The following is a 15,628-nucleotide window of genomic DNA, read 5'->3' as shown; positions in this document are numbered from 1 at the left end:
TAAACCACCTCAGAATCTGTAAGTGCCCGAAGGAAACATCTGGGATACCCAACAAAGCCTTTGGGAGGTCTCTCAGTTCATTATTATCCCTAGCAGGGTCGTATCCTCAGGGTAAATATAGTTCATGGCTTCCTATAGATCCTAGCAGACACCAGGCAGTAGCTTCCTCCCTTCCCCTGCGTATTTGGAAGGGATGTGAAGGCTGAATTCATCCCCTCCTCTCTCTCCTATTTGGGGAAGAGTTTGGGGAGTTCAGCTCCTGATTTTTATTTGACCTGTCCTCAGCACTTGTTTTGGTTTGGTCTTCCCCTTTCCATCCCTGTTTGAGGTTTCTGTCTCTATCACAGCAGGTGATGCAATGGCATGTGAGAAGAGGAGCAGAATTCTCAGCCTGAAAATGTTGAGCCAGTGGGTAAAAACAGAGCATTATCTCAAAGATGGAAAGGAATGTGTCCAGGAGTCATGAGCAGGGAAAGTCCTGGGAGATTCAGCACAGACCAAAAACAGATCAAGGAAACCAGCCAGGAAAGAAAGTGGATAAATTTATTTCCTCTCGGGAACTCAGAAGATCCTCATGGAAACCACAACACAGCAGGAAATCCTCAGGCGAAAGAGAAAAATACATGCAGGGAGTGTGAAAAAACCTTCTCTCACAGCTCAGCCCTTTCTGTACATCAGAGAATCCACACAGGGGACAGGCCCTATGAATGCACTGAGTGCGGAAAACCTTTAATCGCAGTTCGCACCTTATTAGTCATCAAACAATCCACAGAGGAGAGGCCCTTTGAATGCCGGGAGTGTGGGAAATGCTTCACTAGCAGCTCAAACCTTTCTCAACATCAGAGAATCCACACAGGGGAGATGCCCTTTGAATGCCGTGAGTGTGGGAAATGCTTCACTAGCAGCTCAAACCTTTCTCAACATCAGAGAATCCACACAGGAGAGGCCCTTTGAATGCCGTGAGTGTGGGAAATGCTTCACTAGCAGCTCAAACCTCTCTAAACATCAGAGAATCCACACAGGGGAAAGGCCCTTTGAATGCAGTGAGTGTGGGAAAAGCTTCACTCAAAGATCAGACCTTTCTAGACATCAGAGAATCCACACAGGGGACAGGCCTTATGAATGCGCTGAGTGCGGAAAACCTTCAATCGCAGTTCGCACCTTATTAGGCATCAAACAATCCACAGAGGAGAGAGCCCCTAGGAATGCCGTGAGTGTGGAAAATGCTTCACTAGCAGCTCAAACCTTAGATTTAATTTACCCTGGTTCCTCAACTGTTGCTACAGCTCTACTACCCATCAGTCCAAAGACTGAGAGAAATGGAGAGTTCCAACCATTATCCTTTTAGTATCTTATTGTTCCTCTCTCTGTTTTTTGTGCTGGCCTTTCTATTCTATCACTTTCTGCCTTTGTTTAGTTGGTAACAGTTGGTTTCCATCACTCACGTTTGTTTGTTTAAATCTCTATCCGTTGTGAAATAAATTTTTTGCTTGTTCGATAACTGTACTCAGGTGCTGTGTGAGATACAGTAGCAATGGTCCACAGTAAAACTAGTAACCTGGGATACTTGGGGAAGAGAGGATCTGGGATTTCACCAGGGAGCTGGTGATCCGGGCTGGACCCCAGAGGGGGACACATTGAAGGAACTCAAGGGTTAAGGTGGCTGCTGTAGCTCAGAGGAGGGTCCCTGAGTTCCAGCAGGCTGGTGAGTTTGGTCACTAACATCCAGCTGCCAAATGCAAAACTCCCTCTTCCTTGTGGCAGGTGGCAACAAGGAGACTCACAGTCCTCAGCACCCTGAGAAGGGTCACAATGTGTCTCTATGTTGATCCACCTGTCAAATCCACACAGGGAAAGCTCCCGATAGCACAAAACTCTGCCCTGTGAAATCATGGAACATGTGCTCTTTGCTCTGTGAAAGCATGTAAAGAATCCCAGCGCTGGAGGACAGGGTTTGGGTCCAGAGTGACCTAGACAAATTGGAGGATTGGGCCAAAAGAAATCTGAGGAGGTTCCAGAAGGAGAAGTGCAGAGTCCTGCACTTAGGACGGAAGAATCCTATGCACTGCCACAGCCTGGGGACTGACTGAGTGAGGGGGGTTTGATAGCAGCCTTCAAGTACCTGAAAGAGCAGCAGTGTGGGCTTTCTCCTTGCCACTTTTGCTGGGCTGGGCAGGCAGCCTGGAGGCCTTTCTAGAAGAGAACTGGGAATGGAGTTAAAACCAATGTGAAAACCAGAACCTCAGGTTTAGACTCATTTATTTATAATATTAAATCTTCAATTCTAGTGTCACAGTCAATACAATTGCTTCAGCCTGATAGTTGCCCAAAGGAAACTTAACGTCTCTCAAGGAGTGGAGAGAAAACACTTTTCAGAGTCCAAGAGAGACAAGGCGGGTGAGGGTAAGAGCTTGCAGAGGACCAACCTCTGTTGGTGAAAGAGACAAGCTGTGGAGCTAACCCAACACCCTTCTTCAGTTCTGTGTAGCCTGGAAGGTCGTCTCTTCCATAACCAGCAGTTAGAACATAAGAACAGCCACACTGAGTCAGACCAGTTCATCTAGCCCACTCTCCCGAAAGTGGCTAATGCCCGGCGCCCCAGAGGACCCCTGGGCCCAACATGGATACAGCACCACCACAAACAAGGTTAAAAGTCAATGCACATGGGAGAAGCATCTTGTGTTTCCATGGGCGGTAGGTTTGTAGAAATTTTGGTGGTGCCCAGAACCTGCCCAAACTCCGCCCCCCACCCGCCCAAGGTTCTGGGAGGGAGTTTGGGGTGTGGCTGGGGATGAGAGGTTTGGGGTGTGGGAGGGCTCAGGGCTATAGCAGAGGTTGGGGTGTGGGGTGATGGCTGTGTGGGGGAGCTGGGGATGCGGGGTTCTTGATGCAGGAGGGGGCTCAGGGTTGGGGCAGACGGTTAGGGTGCAGGGGGATGAGGGCTCTGGCTGGGGCTGGGAATGATGGGTTTGGGGTGTGGGAGAGGCTCAGTGCTAGAGCAGAGGGTAGGGGTGTGGGGGGTGAGGGCTCTGTCTGAGGCTGGGGGGTTTGGGGTGTTGGAGAGGCTCAGGGCTGGGGCAGAGGGTTAGGGTGCAGGGGATGAGGGCTGTGTCTGGGATGGGGATAAGGTGTTTGGGGTGTGGGAGGGCTCAGGACTAGGGCAGAGGTTGGGGTTCAGGGGTGTGTGAGGGCTCTATCTGGGGCTGGAGATGAGGGGTTTGTGGTGTTGGAGGGCTCAGGGCTGGGGCAGACGGTTGGGATGTGCGGGGGTATGAGGACTCTGGCTGGGACTGGGGATGGGAGGTTTGGGGTGAGCTCAGGGCTCTGGCAGAGGGTTGGGGTGTGCGGGGGGATGAGGACTCTGGCTGGGACTGGGGATGAGAGGTTTGGGGTGTGGGAGGAGCTCAGGGCTGGGGCAGAGGGTTGGGGTATGGGCGGGGGAATGAAGGCTCTGGCTGGGACTGGGGATGGGAGGTTTGGGGTGAGCTCAGGGCTGGGGCAGAAGGTTGGGGTGTGCGGGGAGGAGGACTCTGGCTGGGACTGGGGATGGGAGGTTTGGGGTGTGGGAGGAGCTCAGGGGTGGGGCAGCGGGTTGGGGTATGGGCGGGGGAATGAAGGCTCTGGCTGGGACTGGGGATGGGAGGTTTGGGGTGTGGGAGGGGCTCAGGGCTCAGGCAGAGGGTTGAGGATGTGGTGGGGGGGGTGAAAGCTCTGACTGGGGGTGTGGGCTCTGGGGTGGGGCAGGGCTGGGGATGAGTTTGGGGTGCAGGCAGGCTGCTCCGGGACAAGGGCCAGAAAGGAGGACTCCCCCCAGCCCTTTCCTGCTGGCAGCAGCAAGCTCTGGGAGGAACCCCTCATTCCCCCCCCAGCAGCACCCTCACTCCCACCACTGTCACTGCAGGTGCTCCTAGGGCCCTTCTCAGGTCCAGGAATCTCCCTCGCCTCCCCCATTATGGGTGCCGGGGGGTGCTGCATGCACCTCCTCCCCTGCTGTTGCCCCTGACTGTAGCCTCACTGGGGGTGGGGGATGGGGCTGTCTCCTTGCCCAGCATGGGGCAGGAGTGGTGACTGCAGGGGGGGGCTGTGATGGTGGAGGGTCCCGCTGGAAAAGGGAAGGGTCTGAGGTGGAAGGGCAGGCTCAGAGTCAGTCTGTCCTGGCAGTGAGAATGGTAGGGGGGGCACTAGGACCCTGTGGCAGCAGTTGCTGCAGGGAGGCAGCATGGAGCTGCATGGAAGAGGCAGGGACCCTCTGCTCCCTCCAGGGCCCAGGGACATGCATGGGGCCAGCAAGGGGTCAGGGGACACTCGGGAAGCACGGGGTGGCAGGTGGGGCCAGAGGAGACCCAGCCCCAAACTTTGGTGTAGCTGGGCCCCAGGGCTCTGAATATTGCTGGTGCCGGGTATATAACTGTGTCATCTGAGAAAGACAGAACCCTTGGAAACCTGCATCTCCCATCCCTGGCCTTGCGTGTTATGATTCCAGCTGCGTGAGCTGTTTGTAGGATGTTCGGCATGATGGGGACATGAAGTTTTGAGTCAGTTTTGCTCCTGCAGATTCCTTTGCTGTTACAATTATAATGACATGAACAAAGGGAGGCACAATAAACCCCCAAATTGCAATACAGGTGGGAAAGGGAAGATCACAGTTAAGCCAAACACGTCAAAATAAAAATTAATACAAAAAAGGGGAGGGGGGAAGAGATCAGGTATGTGGAGATCCCCTTGATATTTCAACGCACATTGTTAGAATCAAAGTTCAGATTTGACACTGGAAAACCTGCAGCTACCCAGCTCTGTGAACACCTGTGATGAGCCTGATGGAGTTGGGACACCTGTTCTGCTTCAATCATTTATTTTCTCTCTTTCTTCTCCCCCAATTCCTCATCTCCAATGTCTCTGCCTTTCTCCTCTTGCTCCCTCTCCCTGCCCTTGCCCCGGAACTCACAGTCTACAGCATTTAGGACAAGCCAGAGCTCCCATGTTCTGCACATGAGCCTGTGTCAGAGGACGTGTGACCGCGGTCAGAACCAGTCACCAGAACAATATGACCCTTTATGGGCGACTTCTCTGCCTGCTCTGCAATTTACACCCCACTGAAGGGGTGGGGTACAGCTCTGACTGAGAGGCCCCACAGGAGAAACTTCAGTCCCAAAGACAAATTTGTGTGAAATGCTGAGAAGTGAAGAGCCCCCAAATCCCCAGAACTCTAGTGCCACCCCATGGCACCAGCACTGAAACCCAGTGAAATGGGGTTACAGAATACAAGGGGAGGAGCAGGGGAGAGAGGTGACAGAGACTCTCTCTCTTTCCTTTTCTCTTCACTTTCTGTTCTTCTCTTTCCTTCCAGGAACTGCAGTCACAGCAGGGAGGGTTTGTCTCTTTATTAGGGATCCTCTGTGTCACGGAGGCTGCACAAGTCATAGATTCTGTGGCTTCTGCAGTGGCCACTGCGGCTGACTCCGTGGCTGCCCCAGCAGCTGGCCTGGGGCAGCAGGCAGTGGTTCCAAGGATGGCAGCAGCAGCCACAGCTCAGTGGCTCCTGGCACCTGTCCTGAGGTGGCCGGAGCAGGGCTGGCCTCTGGGGCTCCCCTCACCTGGCAGCATCTGGAGTGGCAGTGGGTCCCCGTGGTTTCTCCCCGTACATGGTGCCACGGGCCCCTGGACTCCCTGCGCCCACAGCTGGTGCCACGGATCCCCTGGGCCTCCTCCCCACGATTCAATGAGGGTATTTATGGTATAAGTCATGGCCGGGTCATGGGCAATGAGCTTTGGTTTTGCCCGTGATCTGTCCATGACATTTACTAAAAATGTCTGCGATTAAATCTTCACCTTCCTCATTATCGATCAAATAAATCGCAACGCCTCCACCTGCAAGTGGATTTAGCCCAGGACCCTCAGAGTCAGCAGCTGTTACGCCCCCACTGAGCTCTCTGGTCAGGTGTCCTAGCGCTGGAAGCCTCCTGTTTAGATCCTAAAATAGCGTTTTTGCACCAGGGGGCTGAAATTTTGGACCGGACATTGTAGCTCCACCGTTATTTTACTGAATTGCTTCAAAACAGCAAGTCAAGAAAGTCTCCTAAGTGCCAGGCTCTCTGCCAAGGAAACAGCTGCCCCTGCACTGCAGGAGTCTGTGCGTTCCACCCAGCAATGCACACACCTGCTCCGCACTGAAGGGGTCAGACAGTGACAGGGTTGGTAACACAAATACTTCAGACTATTAACTCCAGGTCCCTTCCTTTCTTTAACCCAGGATGTGCCTGTCAACTGGTAACCATGGTGTTATCTTCACCTTAAAATACCTCTCCGTACATTTTCAGTGAGCCCTCCACCCCCAGCCCTCCCTGCAGCCACACCCATTCTACAGCCAGCCCCCCACCCCGGCTCCAGCCAACCCCTGCTGCACCCCTGCCCTGCCTCCAGCCAGCCCCACCCCTGCCATCCCTGCAGCCAGACCCTGTCTCCAGCCAGCCCGCACACCCCGGCTCCAGCCAACCCCTGCTGCACCCCCCTGCCCCGCCTCCAGCCAGCCCCGCACCCCCTGCCCTCCCTGCAGCCAGCCCCTGTCTGCAGCTAGCCCCTCACGCCCCGGCTCCAGCCAACCCCTGCTGCACCCCCCTGCCCTGTCTGCAGCCAGCACCTGTCTGCAGCCAGCCCTGCACCCTCTGCCCTGCCCCACCAGCTGCGTCCTCCTGCCCTGCCTGCAGCCAGCCCCTGCCACACCCCTGCCCTGTCTCCAGCTAACTCCTGCTGCAACCCCTGTGGCCCCGCCCAAAGCCAGCCAGCACCACACACCCCAGCCGTGCACACCTGCCCTGTCTCCAGCCAACTCCTGCCGCACCCCACTGCCTGAAGCCAGCCAGTCCCGCACTCCTCTCTCGCCAGCGCTGCCGACCCCTGATGCACCCGCTGCGTCCCTGCCTGCAACCAGCCTGCCCCACACACCCTGTCTGCAGCCAGCCCTGCACCCCCTGCCCAGCCTGCAGCCAGACCCTACCTCCAATCAGCCTCTGTCCTGCCTGCAGCCAGCCCCATGTCCACTGGTGCCCTGCAGTTCCCAGGGCAGTAACCCTGCACACCTGCTTCAATGAGGGGGGCAGGGAGCAGCTGGGACCACACATGCGCACACCTGAGGTGACCAGACAGCAAGTGTGAAAAATCAGGACAGGTAGTGGGGGTAATAGGATCCTAGATAAGAAAAGACCCCAAAATTGGGACTGTCCTATAAAATTGGGACATCTGGTCACCTAGCCCACCCCAGGACTCCTGGGTTCCATTGCTGGGTTTCCTATTGGTTCCACTGCTGGTTGTTTTCCTTTTCCTGGGGGACTCTGGGCAAGTTGCTCCCCCCTCTAGGGCTCTGTCCCCAGCAGGCAAATGAGGATTTCGTCCCTTCCCGCTATTGGAAAGTGCTGGGAGAATCCCCCAGCCAAAGCTGCTCTGACAGCGCTAAGCAGCATCTGACCATTCAAGGTCAGCGCGCTGCCCAGGAGGAGGAGTGTTTGGCTCTGGGGTTTCACTTCAGCCCAGTCTAGAGAGGGGCCCAGCCATGGGGTTTGGCTCAAGAAGACCAAGTCTCCAATTTGTTAAAGGCGTTTTGAATTCCAGTCCTGTGCTGCAAAGTGCTTGGTGTCAGTTGCAAATTTTAGAACGATACTCTCCACTCCATTTTCCAAATCATCATTCATACTGTTTACCCACCTCCACTAGGCCCAGAACCCTGCCAAAGAAGGAAAGAGGCTGGGTTTGGGATGATTTGTTCTTGACAAATCCATGCTCACTCGTCCTAAGAACCAAATTATCCTGTAGGTGCTGCTGACAAACTGAGTGTTTAAGAATGTATTGCAGTATCTCTCCAGCTATGGAAGTGAGGCTGGCTAGTCTGTAAGTCCCAGCGGTCTCTTTGTTACCCTTTGAAAGATAGGTCCTGTCTTGTTCATGGATGGGAAGATGTTCTTTTTCAGGGATCTCAGACGAGAACTGGGGCACAACACCTGGTTTGTTAAGGCCACAAAAATGGAGGCAGGAACCTTTTCTCTCCTGCTGACAAAGAACCCCAGGTACCTAAACATCCCTGAATCGGCTTTAAGAAAGGCAGTGGTTAAAAAGTTTGGCCCCAACCATTTCTTGTTTCCGCAGACTAGACATTTTAGCAAACTTTAGAATTCCTTGGTGCTAAACACCGTGAAACTCTCCTTTCTCCTTCACAGATGGCTTTATCGCCCCTTATCTCACTCAGGCTCAGGACTGCCCAGAGTTCGAGAACTGTCCCTGTTCCCATTGGACAGATGGGGAGGAGCCTGAGGTATAGAGAAGGAAGTGACCTGTCACCAGATGGATCAGACTGAACAGGTTTCAGACCTCGAGGAGGCTCTTACTTTCTAAACAGGGACGGCTGTTTTCTAGTAAAATCACTAAAAGGGAAGGAGAAAACTCGGAAGAGGTTCCTCCTGGCGCTCACGTCCGTGAACCCGAATACTCTCCCAGTCCTCAAAGAGAGACCTGGAGAAGGAGACTTGCTGAAGCAAAGCCACAGGGGTCTCTGAGGTTTCCCTGGCCCCTCGCCCCTGTCCTGCCTGGCTGATGTCAGCATCTCTCTGTGAGGTCACCACCTCCCCACCACCTTGGACCAATAGGCTGAGGTCCTGCAAAAGGCCTTTGTGATGTCACTGCCACACCCCTCCCTTGCTGTGCCAATGTCCTGCCCCTGGCCAGGCACTTTGCAGGTTTGAGCTACTCCCTGTGGATCACCCCACTCAAGGAGCGTTCGTTATAGGCAGCAAGCCGGCTAGGCAGGGAAACATCAGACGCTGCTCCCAAAACACTCAGTTTTTCAGAAATTAGTCAACTTTATGGCCAGAAGAGACCATTAGAGCATCTAATCTGATCCCCTGCATATCACAGGCTTCCTGTATGACACAAGAGCTACTTTTGGGGCAAACACATTCCAGAAAGGCATCTAGTCTTCATGAAATGACATCAGGAGATGGAGAATCCACCGCTTTCCTTGGTAGCTTTTCCTTGGTTCCTGTGGTGAATCATCCTCGCTGTTGAATATTTGTGCCTTAGTTGTAATATGAATTTGTCTCTTTTCACCTTCCAGCCATTGGGTGTTGATAGGCCTTTCTCTGCTCGATTCAAGAGCCCTTTAATACCCAATCTTTTCTCTCCATTAAGGCACTTCAACACTTTAATGAAGTCACCTTTCAATCTTCTTTTGATCAGCTAAACAGGTTGAGCTCTTTCAATAGCTCACTAGAAGGCAGTTTTCTCCATCCCTCAGAACATTTGGTGGCTCTTTGCTGCCCCAGCTCCAATTTCACATCTTTTTCAAAGGAGGACACCAAAACTGGAGGCTATTCCAGTATCAGTCTCACTGATGCCGTGTCACCTCCTGTGACATTATTGACATAATCTGTAACCGTATAGATCACCGTTGCGACCGCTGTTCTATTTGTAGCCAATACTGTAGAAAGATTGTAGCGTAAGGGGTCTATGGAGAGGTTCTGATTGGCTCATTATAATTATGCTATTTCTAGATGTGTATCATTTTTATAGTTGACGTTATGAATTCCTGCTCATTTCCCCACTGGCTGGAGCATGGCTAGAGTGTGTCTGTGGTTAATGATGTTGCTATAGATTGTTCGTTTCCTGCCTTGGCAATTCAGACAGTCCCTTTTCCCAACATATCTCCAGGACATCATTAGTTCTAATAACAGGGGAAGCTTTTCTCTGGGGCACTGAGATTTTTTGGGGAGTTGGTGGCTCCTTTCTTTCCTCACCCTGGAGTAAACTCATAAGAACATAAGAACATAAGAAAGGTCGTACTGGGTCAGACCAAAGGTCCATCGAGCCCAGTATCTGTCTACCGACAGTGGCCAATGCCAAGTGCCCCAGAGGGAGTGAACCTAACGGGCAACGATCAAGTGATCTCTCTCCTGCCATCCATCTCCATCCTCTGACAAACAGAGGCTAGGGACACCATTCTTACCCATCCTGGCTAATAGCCATTTATGGACTTAGCCACCATGAATTTACCCAGTCCCCTTTTAAACATTGTTATAGTCCTAGCCTTCACAACCTCCTCAGGTAAGGAGTTCCACAAGTTGACTGTGCGCTGCGTGAAGAAGAACTTCCTTTTATTTGTTTTAAACCTGCTGCCTATTAATTTCATTTGGTGACCCCTAGTTCTTGTATTATGGGAATAAGTAAATAACTTTCCCTTTTCCACTTTCTCAACATCACTCATGATTTTATATACCTCTATCATAACCCCCCTTATTCTTCTCTTTTCCAACCTTAGTCTTCTCTTTTCCAACTCAGCTTTTTATTCCATGGTTCATGTTTTATGGAATAACAACATCATCATGAAGAAAGAGGAGAGTGAATATCTCACTGCCAGGGCTGAAGGTGGCCACGTCCCCTCTGTTTGACCGTTACCATTGCAGGAGAGAAGGTTTCAATGGAATCGAATGCCCTGGCTCAGACAAGAGACACAGGGAGGTTTTGCTGTTCATGGATCCATGCAAAGGAAATTGTGTCTCTGTGTGAAATGGAGGAGGGACATGAAATGCCCACAGGGTGGCGCAATGCCCTAAGCTAAGGCAGGAGGGTGAAGGAATGGGGCTGAGGAATGACTGAAGTAGACTCATGTGGGATTGAAATGACATTTGTTTGTGACAGGCAGTGAGAAATTGACATTAATTCAGTTGCAAGGTTGAGGCTTCTTTAGCTCCTTGTAAAACTTTTGAACTTGATTTCCCAGAAGGGAGAAAGGGAAAGTCTGGGGCGGCCTTGAGTCCCTGGCTGGGTCTCCTAGGCAGTGGAAAACATCCCTTGTTTGGCCCTGCCAAGGGGATCGTGGAGGCTGAGACGCCCCTCGGCTTGGATCAAAGGGGGAGTTGGATGGAATTTATCACACAACCCTCCCTGCTCCCCAGAGCCCCACGGGAGAAGCTAGAGAAGGGAGTCATTCCTCCCTGTGCTCCCAGAGGAGCTGCTAACAGGGCCGTCCAGAGGTGGGGGCAAGTGGGGCAATTTGCCCCAGGCCCTGGGTCTTGCAGGGGCCCCACAAGCAGGAGCGTAGCTAGGAGGGAGCAGGGGCTGCCGCTCCCCCCACTGAGCACATTCCCCCGAAGTGGTGCCTTAGTAGGAATTTCGAATAAGGTGGAAAGATCTGGAATTTCCCCCCCCACACCTCCTGGGGTGGCAGGGGGTGCAGGTGGAGGGGGCAGAGCCCAGGGCTGGGGTAGTGGTGGGGGGTGTCGGTGGGGAGCAGTGGGGAAAGGGCGGAGCCAAGAGCTGGGGCAGCATGGGGTATGGGGGGGGGAGAGCCCAGGGCGGGGTTGGCAGGGGGTGCAGGTTGGGAGTGGAGAGCCCAAGGCTGGGATGGCAGGGGGTGTGGGTGGAGGGGGCAGAGCCCAGGGCTGGGGTGCCAGGGAGGTGCAGTGGGGAGCCCAGGGCTTGGGTGGGTGCAGCCAAAATTTCTTTTGCTTGGGACGGCAAAAAACCTAGAGCCGGCCCTGCCTCCACCCACCATGAGGTAGGTAGGAGCAGATCATTATTATCCCTACTTGAAAGATGGAGAAGCTAAGGCTGAGAAAGGAGAATTGACTTGTCTGAGGTCACACAGCCAGTCAGTGGCAGAGTTGGGAATAGGACCCAAGAGCCCTGATTTTCAAACTCACCATCGGATCTTGAATTTCAGACACTGAATGACCTGAATAAAGTGCTCTCAGATGAGCTCCAGACCAACAACAGTGACAGTAATTATTCAGCAAGAATTTGAGGAGAATCATGTTAGAGAGAATCATGAACTGCTCAGAGACCATTAATGCAGAGAAGCAGCAAAATTCGTCAAACATAGAACTGGTTCTGACTTATTTCCTTGGTCTTGAAAGAGAACAAGGACCTGAGTCTCCTCCCTGTCAATAACCCCCTGCTCAGCCAATCAGGGGTAGAGACTGAGGACGGGAGGCTGAGGGTTCTCACCAGAGAGCCCAAAGGATGGCCCAGGTCACTGGTGGGGATCAAATAAAATTCAGAATAAAATTCTGCCTCCTTAAGCTCGTGTTTTCCATGCCTAGAATTCAACTGTCACCAGATGGATCAGACTGAACAGGTTTCAAACCTCAAGGAGGCTCTTACCTTCTAAACAGGGACGGCTGTTTTCTAGTAAAATCACTAAAAGGGAAAGAGAAAACTCAAAAGAGGTTCCTCCTGGCGCTCACGTCCGTGAGCGAATACTCCCTCAGTCCTCAAGAGAGACCTGGAGAAGGAGACTTGCTGGAGCAAAGCCCCAGGGGTCTCTGAGGTTTCCCTGGCCCCTCGCCCCTGTCCTGCCTGGCTGATGTCAGCATCTCTCTGTGAGGTCACCACCTCCCCACCAATAGTTTGTGGTCCTGCAAAAAACCTTTGTGATGTCACTGCCACACCCCTCCCTTGCTGGCCTAATGTCCTGCCCCAGGCCAGGCACTTTGGAGGTTTGAGCTACTCCCTGTGGATCACCCCACTCAAGGAGCGTTTGTTCTAGGCAGCAAGCCGGCTAGACAGGAAACAGCAGACGCTGCTCCCAATGCTACACTCGGTTTTTCAGAAATTAGTCGACTTTACGGCCAGAAGAGACCATTAGAGCATCTAATCTGACCCCCTGCACAGGCCTCCTGTATGACACAATAGCAGGTGAGGGAGGGGGGCTGAGGAGGCGAGTGGGTGGGCAGTGGCGAGGGGGCGGGTGAGCCGGCAGAAAGCCAATATTCATAACTTCAACTACAAAATGAAACACATCTAGAGATAGCATCATTATAATCAACCAATCAGAACCTCTCCATAGACCCCTTACACGACAACCTTTCTACAATACTGGCTACACATATAGAACAGTTGTCGCAACGGTGATCTATACAGATACAGATTATGTCAATAACGTCACAGGAGGTGACACGGCATCAGTGAGACTGATACTGGAATACTGCCTCCAGTTTTGGTGTCCTCGTTTGAAAAGATGTTGTGAAATTGGAGCTGGAACAGCAAAGAGCCACCAAAGGTTCTGAGGGCGGGAGAAAACTGCCTTCTAGTGAGCTATTGAAAGAGCTCAACCTGATTAGCTGATCAAAAGAAGATTGAAAGGTGACTTCATTGAAGTGTTGAAGTGCTTCAGGGAGAGAAAAGATTTGGGAATTAAAGGGCTCTTGAATCAAGCAGAGAAAGGTATAACAAGACCCAATGGCTGGAAGATGAAAAGAGACAAATTCATATTACAACAAAGGCACAAATATTCAACAGCGAGGATGATTCACCACAGGAACAAGCTACCAAGGAAAATGGTGGATTCTCCATCTCTTGATGACATTTCATCTAGACTAAATGCCTTTCTGGAATGTATTTGCCCCAAAGTAGCTATTGTGCCATACAGGAGGCCTGTGATATGCAGGGGGTCAGATTAGATGCTCTAATGGTCTCTTCTGGCCATAAAGTCGACTAATTTCTGAAAAACTGAGTGTAGCATTGGGAGCAGCATCTGATGTTTCCCTGTCTAGCCGGCTTGCTGCCTAGAACGAACGCTCCTTGAGTGGGGTGATCCACAGGGAGTAGCTCAAACCTCCAAAGTGCCTGGCCAGGGGCAGGACATTAGCCCAGCAAGGGAGGGGTGCAGCAGTGACATCACAAAGGCCTTTTGCAGGACCTCAGCCTATTGGTCCAAGGTGGTGGGGAGGTGGTGACCTCACAGAGAGATGCTGACATCAGCCAGGCAGGACAGGGACGAGGGGCCAGGAAACCTCAGAGACCCCTGTGGCTTTGCTTCAGCAAGTCTCCTTCTCCAGGTCTCTCTTTGAGGACTGAGAGAGTATTCGGGTTCACGGACGTGAGCGCCAGGAGGAACCTCTTTCGAGTTTTCTCCTTCCCTTTGAGTGATTTTACTAGAAAACAGCCATCCCTGTTTAGAAGGTAAGAGCCTCCTGGAGGTTTGAAACCTGTTCAGTCTGATCCATCTGGTGACAGTTGAATTCTAGGCATGGAAAACACGAGCTTAAGGAGGCAGAATTTTATTCTGCACCTGTGATTTTGTCTCTTAGAATCACTGGGGACATAAGGGTTTGTCCTTTTTGTTTCACCTCTTGCTCCATCCACTGTCTGATCCCTCTTTTCTCTTCGTGTCTTCCTTCCTTTGTCCTTTCTCCTGTTCCCCTCCCAAAATCAGGTTTTTTTCTCCTGCTGATAACAGCTCACGTTAACTGTTCACTCTCGTTATAGTGTGTATGGCAACACCCATTTTTTCACGTTCTCTGTGTATATATATATCTTCCTACTGAATTTTTAACTGCATGCATCCGATGAAGTGAGTTTTAGCCCACAAAAGCTTATGCTCAAATACATTTGTTAGTCTCTAAGGTGCCACATGTTCTCTTTGTTCTTTTTGCAGATAAATTAATGGAGGTTAAGTCCATTAATAGATATTAGCCAGGATGGGTAAGGAATGGTGTCCCTAGCCTCTGTTTGTCAGAGAGTGCAGATGGATGGCAGGAGAGAGATCACTTGATCATTTCCGGTTAGGTTCACTCCCTCTTGGGCACCTGGCATTGGCCATTGTTGGCAGATAGGATATGGGGTTGGATGGACCTTTGGTCTGACCCACTATGGCCATTCTTATGTTCTTATGAAGGGAAGGGCACAGAGTTTCTGTAGTGTAGTGGTTATCACGTTTGCCTAACACGCAAAAGGTCCCTGGTTCAAAGCCAGGCAGAAACAGCATGGCTTCCTTTTCTCAGCTCCTAGTGGCCTGTCCCTGCTGTTGTAGGAACAGCAGTGATTTCTATGCTCAAAATGTCTGTTATACTTCCTTTCCCTCTCTGAATGCCTGTGAAGTGGCTTTCCCCTCCTCCTCCGCTCTCTCCTGCAATGCTTGGGGATGAATGGGCTGGCTGAAGATCAGAAGAGCTTCCAGGTAGACAAGGTGTCAGGGACTCTCATTAGGCAGCGCTCACACACCCAGAGCAGGGACCCTGCATGGACACTGGCTGAGGTGGAGTGTGACCCACCAGATGCAGCCAAGTCATCTCTAGTCGCAGGCCATGAGGTTCAGGTCCTTAAAAGGGGAAGGGGCCCTGTGCTCAGCTGTGCTTTCACAATGCTGCCTAATGAGAGCCCCAGACACCTTGTCTATCTAGGAGCTCTTCTGATCTTCCAGCTGTTCAACCAGCCCCTTCATCCCACAAGCATTGCAGGAGGGAGGGGAGGGGGAAAGCCACTTCACAGGCATTCAGAGAGGGAGAGGAGATGGGGCGGGGCGGGGGAGTGTAACCGACCTTTTGGGCATACAGGTTATATGCAGCACACAGATCACTGCTGCTCCTACAACAGGGTAAGTTCTCAAGCAGCATGTTTCTTACTTTGCCCATCTGCCAATTTTGATGATTATCGATGGAAATATTTTGCCATTGGGTTGTGCGTTTACACAGAAATTGACATTTACCAACAAATATGTAATTCTTCCAGTCCTGCCTAGTCTGCAGTTGATGGGTTTAGAGGGACACATTCACTCTTCCAGGTCCCCAGGCCAGGCCTGTGCTCTCAACTTCCCACACTGCTGGGATCCTTCCCTGGTCTCCCCTCAGACCTCTGCCCCCCACCC

General features: G+C 52.0%; 1 non-coding gene across 1 annotated transcript; it reads left to right on the top strand.

Annotated features, from left to right (window-relative positions):
• Positions 1-14,672: 14,672 nt before the first annotated feature.
• Positions 14,673-14,745, top strand: TRNAV-AAC. Its single transcript has one exon. It is a non-coding gene; the product is annotated as a tRNA-Val (tRNA).
• Positions 14,746-15,628: the final 883 nt, after the last annotated feature.

The sequence above is a fragment of the Mauremys reevesii genome, linkage group 14, assembly GCF_016161935.1.
Source record: "Mauremys reevesii isolate NIE-2019 linkage group 14, ASM1616193v1, whole genome shotgun sequence".
Taxonomy (NCBI): domain Eukaryota; kingdom Metazoa; phylum Chordata; order Testudines; family Geoemydidae; genus Mauremys; species Mauremys reevesii.
The sequence above is the reverse complement of the archived record's forward strand: the minus strand, read 5'-3'. Positions and strand labels throughout refer to the sequence as shown.